General features: G+C 35.3%; 1 long non-coding RNA gene across 1 annotated transcript in view; it reads right to left on the bottom strand.

Moving 5' to 3' along the window:
* LOC108281869 overlaps positions 1-12,093 on the bottom strand; it is a 67,781-nt gene extending 55,688 nt beyond the window's left edge. Inside the window, exon 1 of the long non-coding RNA XR_001816181.2 lies at positions 11,980-12,093. This is a non-coding gene — a long non-coding RNA (uncharacterized LOC108281869). The remainder of the gene's footprint in view (positions 1-11,979) is intronic.
* Positions 12,094-13,095: the final 1,002 nt, after the last annotated feature.

Below are 13,095 nucleotides of genomic sequence, written 5' to 3'. Positions count from 1 at the left end.
TCCTTCAGAGAATTAAGGTGACAGGGCTAATTAACATCTTGAAATCTAGAGACAAGCTAATACAGAGAGTCACAGCTGAAATCAGCTTACTTGAAGCTGAAGCCACTAGACTCAGTAACTCAGTAGGAACACATAAATGGTAATTTTGTTGACTCATTGAAGTTGAGTATTAGTTTGAGTGTTAAAACCTCCTGAGGGCCTAATTTTAGAGAGGCCTCATTTTTATGGGTTTTACTTCCAGGAACTCCAACAGATTTTCAAGGTGCAGAACAAAGAAAAATTCCCACTTATTTTTGGGTAGAGGAGGGGGATGTAACTATTTTGAAATCTTTTTCAGAATGCTCTCTGTAACAAGGATCTGTCATTCAGAGCCTTACGTGATCTGAGGAAAAGGCAATTAGTGAACTCCAGCCCTCTATCTTTCCTCTTTTGGGCATTCCCAAGACCCACTCCTTGGATTTGATTAATTTGCTAGGATGGCTAACAGAGCTCGAACTAACACTTACGTTTTCTGGTTTATTATAAAGAATATTACAAAGAGTGCAGATAAACAGCTAGATGGAAGATATGCACAGGGCAAAAGGTATGTGGGAAAAGATGTTGAGCTTCCATGCCTTCCCCAGGTGAGCCATTCTCCAGAAACATCCATGTATTCAGCAATTCAGAAGCTCTCTCAATCTACCCAGTGCTGTTAGGTATTTATAGAGGCTTTGTCACATACATATGATTGATTACATTATTGGCCATTAGTGATCAACTCAACCATAAGCCCCTCTCCCTTTCCTGGAGGTCATGGGGTGGGACCGAAAGTTCCAATCCTTTAATCATATGGTTGGTTCCCCTGGCAACCAGCCCCAATCTTAGGTTACCTAGAAGCCCCCAGCCACCAGTCATCTCATTAGCATGCAAAAAGGTATTTATCACTTAAGAGATTGCAAGGATTTCAAAGGCTATCTATGTACCAGGAAACATGGAGAAAGACCAAATGTATGTTTCACAATATTAAAAGGGTAAATTATTTAGAGTGTTGAAAGGAAAAAAAAAAAAAACTGGAAATCTATGAGCAGCAAAATTAGCCTCCAATAATTAAGTAGAAATAAGACTTTCCCAAACAAGTAAATTCTGAGACAACTTGTCATCAGCAGGCCTGCCCTGCAAGAAACATTCAAGGAAGTTTTTCGAAGAAAAAGAAATGATATAGGTCAGAAACTTGGATCTATAGAAAGAACAAAAGAGCATCAGAGAAGGAATAAATGAAGATAAAAACACTTATATTCTTCTTATTCTTAACTGATAGAATAGATAACTGTCTGAAGTAACAATAGCAATAATACATTGGATGACTATAGAATATTGACAATTGAATGACAAGAATATTATGAGGAAAAGGAGGGAGAAATTGAACTTATTACGTTATAAGCTTTCTGCATTGCTCATAATGCAGTATTGTTATTTGAAATTTGGCTTAGATTAGTTGCAAATTCTAGGATAATCATTTAAAATTTTTATGTAAAATGCATAATCAATATCCCAAGAGAGGAGAGAAATGGAACTATAAAAAATATCTGTTTTAAAATCATACAGGAGCAAGATAGCAGAATAGGAAGACTGGACCTTACTGCCCCCAATGGACACATCAATTTAACAACAACCAAATAAATTCCCTTTGTGGGAAATCCATAAACCACTTGAGAAGTTTCTGTACCACAGGTAAAGGAAAACCAGTATCGTCAAAGTCAAGAAGAAAATTTGAGACACCCTCTCCCAATAAATTATATTCTATGCACAGAGCCGCATGATCAGTGATATAGTACCACATGATCCCCCAACTCCCAGATTTTTCCTTTGGAGAGAAGCAAAAGACTGATCTGTATGTTCAACATTCTAACTTTTCTGCAGGCTTCCTGAGAGACTGCTTTTTGTCTTGGCTGAACCTGAATGCTGACAGCAAAAGGTCATAAGTATGAAGCTGCTGAAAACAAAGGCAGAGCTTTGTACTAGTATGCACACACTTGCCACAGCTTCTCTAGCTCAGCAAAGAGTGAACCAGCAGAAACCCCCAAATCCCAGCTTCTCCCTGGGGAGGAAAGAAGCTAGACCATAAATCCAACATTCCAACATTTCTGGGGCTATCTGAAGACAGAATTCAGCCAGGCTGAATTCTATCTTGCCTGTCTTAGAGTGCTGACAGGATCTGCAATACTCTGAATGTCTGGGAGCCTCTGAGAACAACAACAACAAAAAGAGTTCAGGGCATGCTGTTTCTCTAAAAGCCCACAGTAGGGCAGATGGACACCAGAAGTAGTAAGAGATTATAAATCCCTGAAAAATAATACCAGCAATTCTCACCAATTGGAAATTTACATGCACAAACCCAGAAAAAAATGCATACACAAAGGAGGCTTGAGAGACCCCCAGAATATTTGTCTGGGGTGATAGTGATGGCCTTTACCTGTACATGGCCAGTTCTTGAAGACTGAGAGAGGTGGCAATTTTTGTAATGAACAGATACCAACACAAAGACTCAAGGGGGGGGGGAACAGAAAATCATGGCCCAAAGAGAAAACAAAGATAAATATTTAAAATCTGAGCTTAATGAAATGGAATTTTATTAGTTACCAGACAGAGAATTCAAATAAAAAAAAAAACTGCCATAGATGCTCAATAAACTCAGAAAAACAATGTATGAACAAACTAAAAATTTCAAAAAAGATAAGGAAATATAAAAAAGAAGCAAACATAAATTTTGGAACTAAAAATAATAAAGAAGGTAAAATTCACTAGAGGGATTCAACGGCAACCTTGAGCAAGCAGAACAAATAATCAGCAAACTCAATAGGATAGGTCATTTGAAATTAACCAGGCAAAAGTGAAAAAAAAAGACAATGAAAAAGAGTGAAGAAAGCTTAAGATGGTACTTCCATAATGCATATACTGGTCAGTTTGATGGTAACATATAGCTTACCATCAAACTGACCAGTATATGCATTATGGAAGTACCAGAGAAGAAGAAAGAGAAAGAAAAAGAAAGCTTACTCAAAGAAATAATAGCTAAAATCTTCCCAAATCTGAAGCAGGAAATAAATGCCCAGATCCTGGATATCTAATGGGCTCTCAATAAGATGAACCCTAGGAAGTTCACACTGAGACACATTATAATTTAACTGTCAAAACCCAAAGTCAAAGAGAGAATTTTGAAAGCAGCAAGATAAAAACAGCTTATTTTATACAAGGGAGGCTCCACAAGACTGTCAGTAGATTTTTCAACAAAAACCTCATAGGCCATAGGGAAATGCATGATATATTCAAGGTGCTGAAAGAAAATACTGTCAACTAAGAATACTATTCCAGTAAAACTGTATCTTCAAAAATGAATAAAAGATGAAGAATTTACCAGACAAACCAAAGCTATAAGAGTTCATAATTTCTAGACCTGCCTTGCAAGAAATGCTAAATTCTTCAAGCTGAAAAAAAGGACCCTAAATAGCAACATGAAAACATATAGACATAGAACTTGCTAATAAAGGTAAATAATATAGATGAATACAGAATATTGTAATCTTTTAATGCTGGTGTAAATCACTTAATTCTAAAATAGGAGTTAAAAGAAAAAATATTTTTTAAACTATGCTTATGAAAAATATATTAACTTATACACATTAAAAATATATTTTGGGACATCAATAACATAAAATATACATGAAGGAGACTTAAAAGTCTAGAGTTTTTTTTTTTTTAAATGCAATTGAAGTTAAGTGATTATCAGCTAAAATTAACTGTTATAACTAAAGAATGTCTTAAGTAAACCACATGGTAACCTCAAAAAATATCCTTTAGAAGATAAACGAAAGAAAGCAATCAAAGCATGACAATAAAAAAATCAATAAAACACTAAGAAAGATAGCAAGAGAGGAAAAGATAGACCAAATAGCTACAGGGTAGACAGAAAACAATTGATAAAATGTCAATAGAAAGTCCTTTCCTAACAATAATTGCTTCAAACTCTCTACTCAAAAGAGATAGTGTAGTTAAATGAACTTAAAGATACATGATTCAACTATATGCTACATATAAGAGATTCACTTAAATTAAAAGACACACACATAGGCTGAAAGTAAAGAGACAGAAAAATATTTCATGTAAATGGCAAGCAAAAGAGAGCATAAGTGGCCATATTTATATCAAACAAAATAGACTCTAAGTGAAATATTGTCACAAAAGACAGAGAAGGATAATACATAATCATAAAAGTGAAAATTCACTATGAACATATACGAATTATAATATATATGCATACATCCTACATCAGAGTACCTAAATATATGAAGAAATACTGACAGAGCTGAACGGAGGTACATTTCAATAATGTTAGGAGATTTCAGTATCCCACTTTCACTAACAAATAGAACATCCAGACAGAAAATCATAAGGAAACACAGGACTTAACAACATTATAGACCAAATTGTTCTGACAAACATACACAGAACTTTTGACCCAACAGCAACAGAATACAAATTCTTCTCAAGTACACACAGAACTCTCTCCAGGATACATTACATGTTAGGCTACAAAAAACTTTGAACAAATTTAAGAAGACTGAAATCATACCAAGTATCTTTTCCAACTACAATGGAATGATACTAGAATCAATAATAGGAGAAAATTTAGAAAATTCACAAATACGTAGAAATTAAACAAAATAGCCTTGAACAACCAATGAGTCTGAGAATAAATCAAAAAGAGTATTTAGAAAATACCTTGATAAAAGTGCAAACTAAAGCACAATATACCAAAACCTACGGGATATAGCAAAAGTAATATTAAAAAGAAAGTTAATAGTGATAACTGCCTACATTCTAAAAGAAAAAAATATTTGAAATAAAAAAAAAAACCCAATGGCACACCTCAAGGGAGTAGAAAAAGAACAATGCCCAAAGTTAGCAGATGGAGGGAAATACTAAAGGTGAGCAGAAATAAATGAAATAGAGAATCAAAAAATTTTTAAAGTAAATGAAACCAAGAGGTGGTTTTTTGAAAAGACCAACAAAATTGGTAAACCCATAGCTAGACTAAGAAAAAAGACCAAAATAAATAAAATTAGAAGTAAAAGTGGAGACCTTACTGATAACATAGAAATTCAAAGGATTATATGAGACTACTATAAATAAGCACATGCCAAAAAATTGGACAACCATGAAGAAATGGATACTGTCTTAGAAACATGCAACTTACCAAGTCTGAATTATGAAGAAATAGAAAAACTGAACAGATGAATAAGAAGTAAGCAGATGGAAACTTTCAACAAAGGAAAGCCTAGGATCAGATGACTTCATGGGTTAATTCTGCCAGAAATTCAGAATTAAAATCAATCCTTCTCAAACCCTTAAAAAATTTGAAGAGAAAGGACTAATTACAACCTCATTTTGTGAGGCCAGAATTACCTTGATACCAAAGCCACACAAAGACATTCCAAAAAAAGAAAGCTACAGACAGTATCCCTGATGAACATAAAAGCAAAAATCCTGAACAAAGTACTAACAAACTGAAATCAATGGCACATTAAAAGTATGATACAACATGACCAAGTGAAATTTATCCTAGGATGTCAGATGGTTCAACATATAAAAATCAATCAATGTGATACTCCACATTAACAGAAAAAAGGATAAAAATTACATGATTGCTGGGAGTGGTGGCTCATTCCTGTAATCTTAGCACTTTGGGAGGTTGAGGCAGATGGACCTCTTGAGCCCAGAAGTTTGACATGAGCTTGAGCAACATGGAAAAACCCCATCTCTATAAAAATACAAAAATTAGCTGGGTGTGGTGGTGCATGCTTGTAGTCCCAGTCACTCAGGAGGCTGAGGCAGGTGATCAACTGAGCCCAGAAGGTAGAGGCTGCAGTGAGCCCTGATTGCATCACTGCACTCCAGCCTGGGCAACAGAGCGAGACCCTATCTCAATTAAAAAAAAAATTGCATGATCATATCAATAGATACATCAAAAATATTTGACAAAATTCAACATGCTTTCATGCTAAAAAAGACACTCAATAAATTAAGAATAGAAATTATCTCAACATAGTGAAGATCATATATAAAAGTCCCACTGCTAACATCAAACTCAATGGTAAAAATACTGAAAGCTTTTCCTCTAAGATCCTCTAAGAACAAGGCAAGGATGCCCACTTTACCACTTATATTTAACATAATACCAGAAGCCCTAGCCAGAGCAGTTAGGCAAGAAAAGAAAATAACAGTCATCCAAATTACAAAAGAAGAAATAAAGCTATCTTTGTTTACAAATGACATGTTCTTATATGTAGAAAACCCTAAAGATATTGTTTTAAAATAAATAACTGTTAAAACTAATAAGTTAATTTATTAAAGTCACAGGATACAAAATCAATATGCAAAATCCAGTTGTGTCTCCAAATGTTAACAACAAAATACCTAAAAAGGAAATTAAGAAACAATCCAATTTACAATAGCATCAAAAAATGAAATGCCCAGGAATAAACTTAACAGAGAAGAACAAATGTATACACTGAAAACTACAAAATATCACTGAAAGAAATTTTTAAAAAGAAGAAATAAATAGCAAGACATCTATGTTCATCAATTGGAAGACTTAATATTGTCAAAATTTCCCCATTACCCATAGCAATCTACAGATTTGATTCAATCCCTGTCAAAATCCCATTGGCATTTTTTGCAGAAATAGGAATAACAATCTCAAAATTCATGATTGCTGGTCATGGTGACTCACACTCAGGCTCATCTGGTGGCTTCAAACCACTTTGAAACCACAAAGGACTCTGAATAGCCAAAGCAATCTTAAGGAAAAAGAACAAAGTTGGAAGCATTTCACTTTCAGATTTCAAAATATATTACAAAGTTACAGTAATTAAAACAGTGTGGAACTGGAACTGGCATACAGACAGCCATGGAAACTAACTGAAGAGATTAGAAAGGCCAGAAATCAATTCACCCATATATGGCCAATAGATTTTTGACAAGAGTACCAATAAGACACAATGGAGAAATGATAGTCTCTTCAACAAATGGTGTTGGAAAAACTGGATATTCATATGCAAAGAATAAATTAAATGCTTATTTTATACCACATGCAAAAATCAACTCAAAATGGCTTAAAGACTAAACATAAGACCTGAAACTGTAATACTCCTAGAAGCGTGCATAGGGGAAGAGCTGCATTATATTGGCCTTGGCAAGCATTTCTTAGTTATGACATCAAAAGCACAGGCAACAAAAGCAAAAGTAGATAAGCCAAATTACATCAAATGAAAGAGTTTTGCATAGCAAAGGAAACAACAGAGTGAAAGCAACCTACATAATGGGAGAAATGTTTAGAAAGCATACATCTGATAAGGTGTTAATGTCTAAAGTGAGTGTGTATATGTGTGTGTGTGCATGTGCATATATATATAGAGAGAATGTGTGTGCATATATATATATATATACTTATATATATATATCTTCTACAACTCAATAGCAAAAAGAGCAAATAACCCAATTTAAAAATGGCCTGAGAACCTGAACAGACATTTGTATAAAGACATACAAATGGGCAACAGTATATAAAAGGGTGCTTGGTATTATTAAACATTAGGAAAATGTAAATCAAAATCACAGTGAGATAACACTTCACACCTGTTGGAATGGTCATTATCAAAAAAAACAGAAAATAACAAATTTTCGTGAGGTGGTGAAGAAATTGTAACCCTATGCACTATAAAATATGCTTAAATATTGTATGGAGGCTCCCCAGAAAATTAAAAAAGGATTATCATATGATACAGCAATTCCACTTCTGAGTATTTATTTAAGAGTTAAAATCAGTATCTTTATAAGATATTTACACTTCCATGCTCATTGTGGCATTATTCACTCTAATCAAGATGTGCAGCCAAGTGCAGTGGCTCATACCTATAATCCCAGCTGTTGGGAGGCCAAGTCAGGAGGGACACTTGAGCCCAAGAGTTGGAGACCAGTTGGGCAGCAAGGCACAACCCCATCTCTAAAATAAATATTTATAAAGTTAGCCAGGTGTGGTTGGCATGTGCCAGTAGTCCCAGCTACGCAGGAGTCTGAAACAGGAGGATCCCCTGAGCCCAGGAGTTTGAGGCTGCAATGAGCGATGGTCATGCCACTGCACTTTAGCCTGCGTGACAGAGCAAGATCCTGTCTTAATAACAAAAAGAAGATGTAGAATCAACCTAAACGTCCATTTATGGATGAATGGATACAGAAAACATTATATATATATATATATATATATATATATATATATATATATACACACACACACACACACAATGGGATATTATTCAGCCTTGTCTTAATAACTTTGTGTTGCTACAAAGGGAATACCTGAGGCTGGTTAATTTATAAAGAAAAGAGATTCATTTGGATCAAAATTCTGCAGACTGTAGAAGAAGCATGGCACCACCATCTGCTTCTGGTGAGATTCTCTGGCTATTTCCAGTCATGGAGGAAGGTGAAGGGGAGCTAGCATGGGGAAGAGTGTGCCTTCCTGGCAGTGGGCTGGGGGCAGTGAGTCAGTTCTCACTGTATTAGTTCCCACAAGAGCTGCCCCTATTAGGATCCACCTTCAAAATTGGGGATCAAATTTCAACATAAAATTTAAGAGGACAAATATCAAAGCTATAGCAAGGTTTAGAAAGGAAGGGAATCTTGCCACATACAACAGCATGGATGAACCTCAAGGACGTTATGCTAAGTAAAGCTAGTCACAGAAGGACAAATGCTACATGACTCCAATTATATGAGGTATACAAAATAGTCAAAATTGCTGGATATGGTGGTACATGCCTGTAGTTCTGGCTCCTCAGGAGGCTGAGGTGGGAGGATCGCTTGAGGCCAAGAGTTTGAGGCTGTAGTCCCCTATAATTGCACCTGTGAGTAGTCACTGTACTCCCGCCTGAGCAGCATAGCAAGACCTTATCTCTAAAGTAAGTAAATAAATAGTCAACCTCAGAAGCAGAGTAGAATGACATTTGCCATAGACTGGGGGTTGAGAGAAATGAGGAGTTGCATTCAATGAGTATAGTTTTAATTATGCAAGATGAGAAAGTCCTAGAGATCTGCTGTATGAAACTGTGCTTTTAGTTAACAATACTGTACTATACGCTTAAAAACATTTAAGAGATACATCTCATACTCTTTTTTACCACAATAAAGAAAAATACAGATAAGGCATAAAATGTGGTAATTTTTTTTAAAAAAACAAAAAAAGGAAACAAATAGAAAACAGTTACAAACATAGTAGAATTAATCTGACGATATAAACGACCACTTAAAATGTAAATATCCTCATACACCAACTAAAAAGACTATCAGGGTGGTTGAAAAAACAAGACTCAACTATATGTTATCTACAAAAAAACCATTTTAAACATGTCTTCACAGATAAACAGTAAAGGGTTAAGAAAAATACACCATCAAAACACTAATCAAAAGATGAGGTAGCTATACTAATGACAAATTAAGCTGACTTCAAAACAAGGAAATTTTCCAGAGATAAGGAGGGACATTACATAATAATAATGTGATAAATTCTCCAAAAAAGATATAACAACTTTTAATGTGTATGCATCTAACAAAAGCATCAAAAACAAGTGAGTGAGGCAAAAACTGACAGAACTTCAAGGAAAAATAAATAAATCCACGATTATAGCTGGAGTTGGCAGATATTAATAAGAGCTTCCTCAATCGATAATTGACAGATCCAACAGGGAGAAATTCAATAATGATATACTTCAACTGGACACCATCAATCAACTGGATTTAATTGACATTTATTGATGGTTTCATTCAAAAGCAGCAGATTATACATTTTTCTCAAGCTCACATGTAACATGCACCAAGGTCAACCACCTTCTGTTATAAAAAACACACATTTGAGCGGGCACAGTGGCTCAAGCCTGTAATCCCAACACGTTGCGAGGCCGAGGTGGGCGGATCACGAGGTCAAGAAATCAAGACCATCTTGGCCAACATGGTGAAACCCCGTGTCTACTAAAAATACAAAAAAATTAGCTGGGCGTGGTAGCATGGGCCCATAGTCCCAGCTACCCAGGAAGCTGAGGCAGGAGAATTGCTTGAACCCAGGAGGCGGAGGTTGCAGTGGGCCGAGATCGCACCACTGCACTCCAGCCTGGTGCTTGGCGGCAGAGCAAGACTCTGTCTCAAAAAAACCCCAAACCAAACCAAAACAACAAAAAAAACTCCACATCTTTATCTTAACAAATTAAAAAAATAGAAATCATACAAAATATGCTCTCAGAGCACATTGGAATGAAGCTAGAAATCAGTAACACTCAAATGACTGGAAAATCTCAAAATATTTGGAGATTAAGCAACATACTTCTCAATAATATATGGGCCAAAGAAGTCTCAAGGTAAATTTTAAAATATTTTAAAGTAAAAGAAAATAAAAATACAACTTATCAGAATTTGTGGAATATAGCAAAAGCAGTACTCATAAGGAAATCTATAGCATTAAATGCATATGAAGAAAGAAGGAAGATAAAAATTTAATTATCTAAGTTACTACCTAATGTAACTAGAGAAAGAAGACCAATATAAGCCAGAAATCAATAAATAAACCAGACAATAGTGAAGTCATAATTAGGAAGGTGATGTAAATGAGCAACAACAACTAGAAAAGAAGTCAAAAGATAATGTCACAATTTAATAGAGACAGCTGTAAGAAGCATAGCATTTAGAAACATGAAGGAAAACATCAGAAGAAGTAGGCTAAAACATCAGAAGAAATAGGCTAAAAAATTAGATGTGATCCTCACAGGGAATATTTGGTGAGACAGGGGTGTGAAAAGAGAAGGATAGCAAATGGACTAGGATTTGAGGTCATAATCATGGAAGAATTTAGTCTTGTCTGTCACACTTCAATTTTTATGAGCCATTTGTAGTTGAGTATCACTTAAATCACTGACTATTTAGAAATGGGCAATATTTGAAAATATGATTAACTTGTTCAAAAAAATTAAGGTCAAACAGCAAAAAGGGACTGTATAGTTTTTCTTATGATGCCTACAGAGATTAAAATGTTGAATAAGATCCAATGTGGATAAAAGTGTAAAAAACAGGTTTATATACACTGTTTTCAAAACTTCTGAAAAAGTCAATTTGCTATATCTTTCAAAATTTTAAGTAATTTTATTATTATACTTAAATATTAAGTATAATAAAATATAATATATAATATATAATATGGAATATATATAATTATAATATATATAAACATAATATTAATTATATATAATATTATATATACAATTATTATTAAATTATACTCCAAATTCCAAAAGTGTGTTTATTAAAATTGATAGAGAAATATAAAATTAACACATGGAATGAGTTTCTCTCAATGTGATAGCAAATAACTTTGTTTTTCATTACTGCCTTCAAAGTAAAGCCCTCTCATCCTCCCAGGATAATCTACTGAGGATGCACCCTTAACTTCCTGGTCATTTCAGTTATAAGAACAAATCATATTTCATTAATTACAACTCATTTTTATGCCTTACAAAGTCCAGACTAATCCAATTTTATTCTTTATTCCCTCATGTAACAAAACTATCCCCAGCCTCATCCAACCTAGGCTCACAGCTGGGCTTGGAGAACTACAAGATAATAGGTCACTGTCAGCATAATCAGCTCTCTCTCTCTCTCTCTCTCTCTCTCTCTCACACACACACACACACACACACACACACACACACACACACGCCCTTTCCTTCCTTCCTTGGTTTTTGACTCCACCTTGCCTACTTGTAAATCTACCAAACTCAGTGCAACAGAAATGGAGATTAGAGGAAAAGAATCATTTCATAGTTTCCCTACATGGCTGCTGTACTCTCTGACTGCTCTCTTGATTCTTCCGTTAGCCTCAGCACCCAGTGACCTACCCACCTCACAGTTCCTCTCTCCTAGGATCTCTTCTCTGGAGAAGGCAGCAACCTGGAGCAGTGTCTCATTAGGGCAGCTCAAATCTAACTACTTCCCCTTGCCCTATCAGCTCTATAAAATTGTAGGAAAGTGACTTCCATTTCTGCTTCTCTCTCTCTCTCTCTCTTTCTGTGCGTGTGTGTGCGTGCGCGCGTGTGTGTGTGTGCGTGTGTGTGTGTGTGTGTGTGTGTGTGTCTGCAGCCTCTTAAGCAGCCCCAGTGTTCTCTTCCACCCGCCACTTCCAGGACTTCCGAAGAAACTGTTGTTGACATATTCTTCCTATAGCTCGTGGTGGCAGACACAAAGAATGCATTTCAAGCTCTTCCAAGAACTTTTGCAGTGCTCCATCCCTGCATCCTCAGAAATGGCCCTGAGTCTCAGCAGCTCAAAAAGACTCCAACTGGATAGTAGGAAGCCATTGCTTCCTTGCAAGAACCTTCCCAAATTTCTCTAAATGATTTTCTTGGTATCTCCTCCTATCTATCCTGGAATAATGGCAACATCTGCATAGGGAAGAAAAGAAAAAAGACCAAAGCATTCATTACTTCTATAAATTCCCTTTCTTCAGTAAATTATCTTAAATTTCTGGTTTTCTGTTTATATAGATTGGATGGTAAGGGTGGTAAGTGAGGGGATGTCCACACATTAATTTAGCCACTTCTTAGCAAGCCCTTTGATTTTCTGTCTCTCTTGAAAATGTCCAGGTACTTTATAATCTATTATTCTCATCTTCTAGGCCTCAGTCAAAATATCACAAAAAGGAAATTCCCATTGAACCTTCAATTAACCATATTTTTATAGTTATTAAGATAATATGTTTAATTTTTTCATATGCATGCTGATACTCAGACATTTATCTCATTTAGGCAGCAGCTAGTGAGTTCTACGTCTCCAGGAGAGGATAATGCAGAAAAATATACAAGATTTTTTTAAAAAAATCAATGTTTTGGCTTTTGGCGTTCAACAACAAATGCCCAAGTATAAGGCAAAAAACTGGGGAGAAGAAATGACCAGATAGAGCCATGCTGATGATCCAAGACACAAACAAACAAAAAGTAAAAGGCAGGGGCCTGTGTAGAA

Source organism: Cebus imitator, unplaced genomic scaffold (genome assembly GCF_001604975.1).
Source record: "Cebus imitator isolate Cc_AM_T3 unplaced genomic scaffold, Cebus_imitator-1.0 Scaffold233, whole genome shotgun sequence".
NCBI classification, from domain to species: domain Eukaryota; kingdom Metazoa; phylum Chordata; class Mammalia; order Primates; family Cebidae; genus Cebus; species Cebus imitator.
The sequence above is the reverse complement of the archived record's forward strand: the minus strand, read 5'-3'. Positions and strand labels throughout refer to the sequence as shown.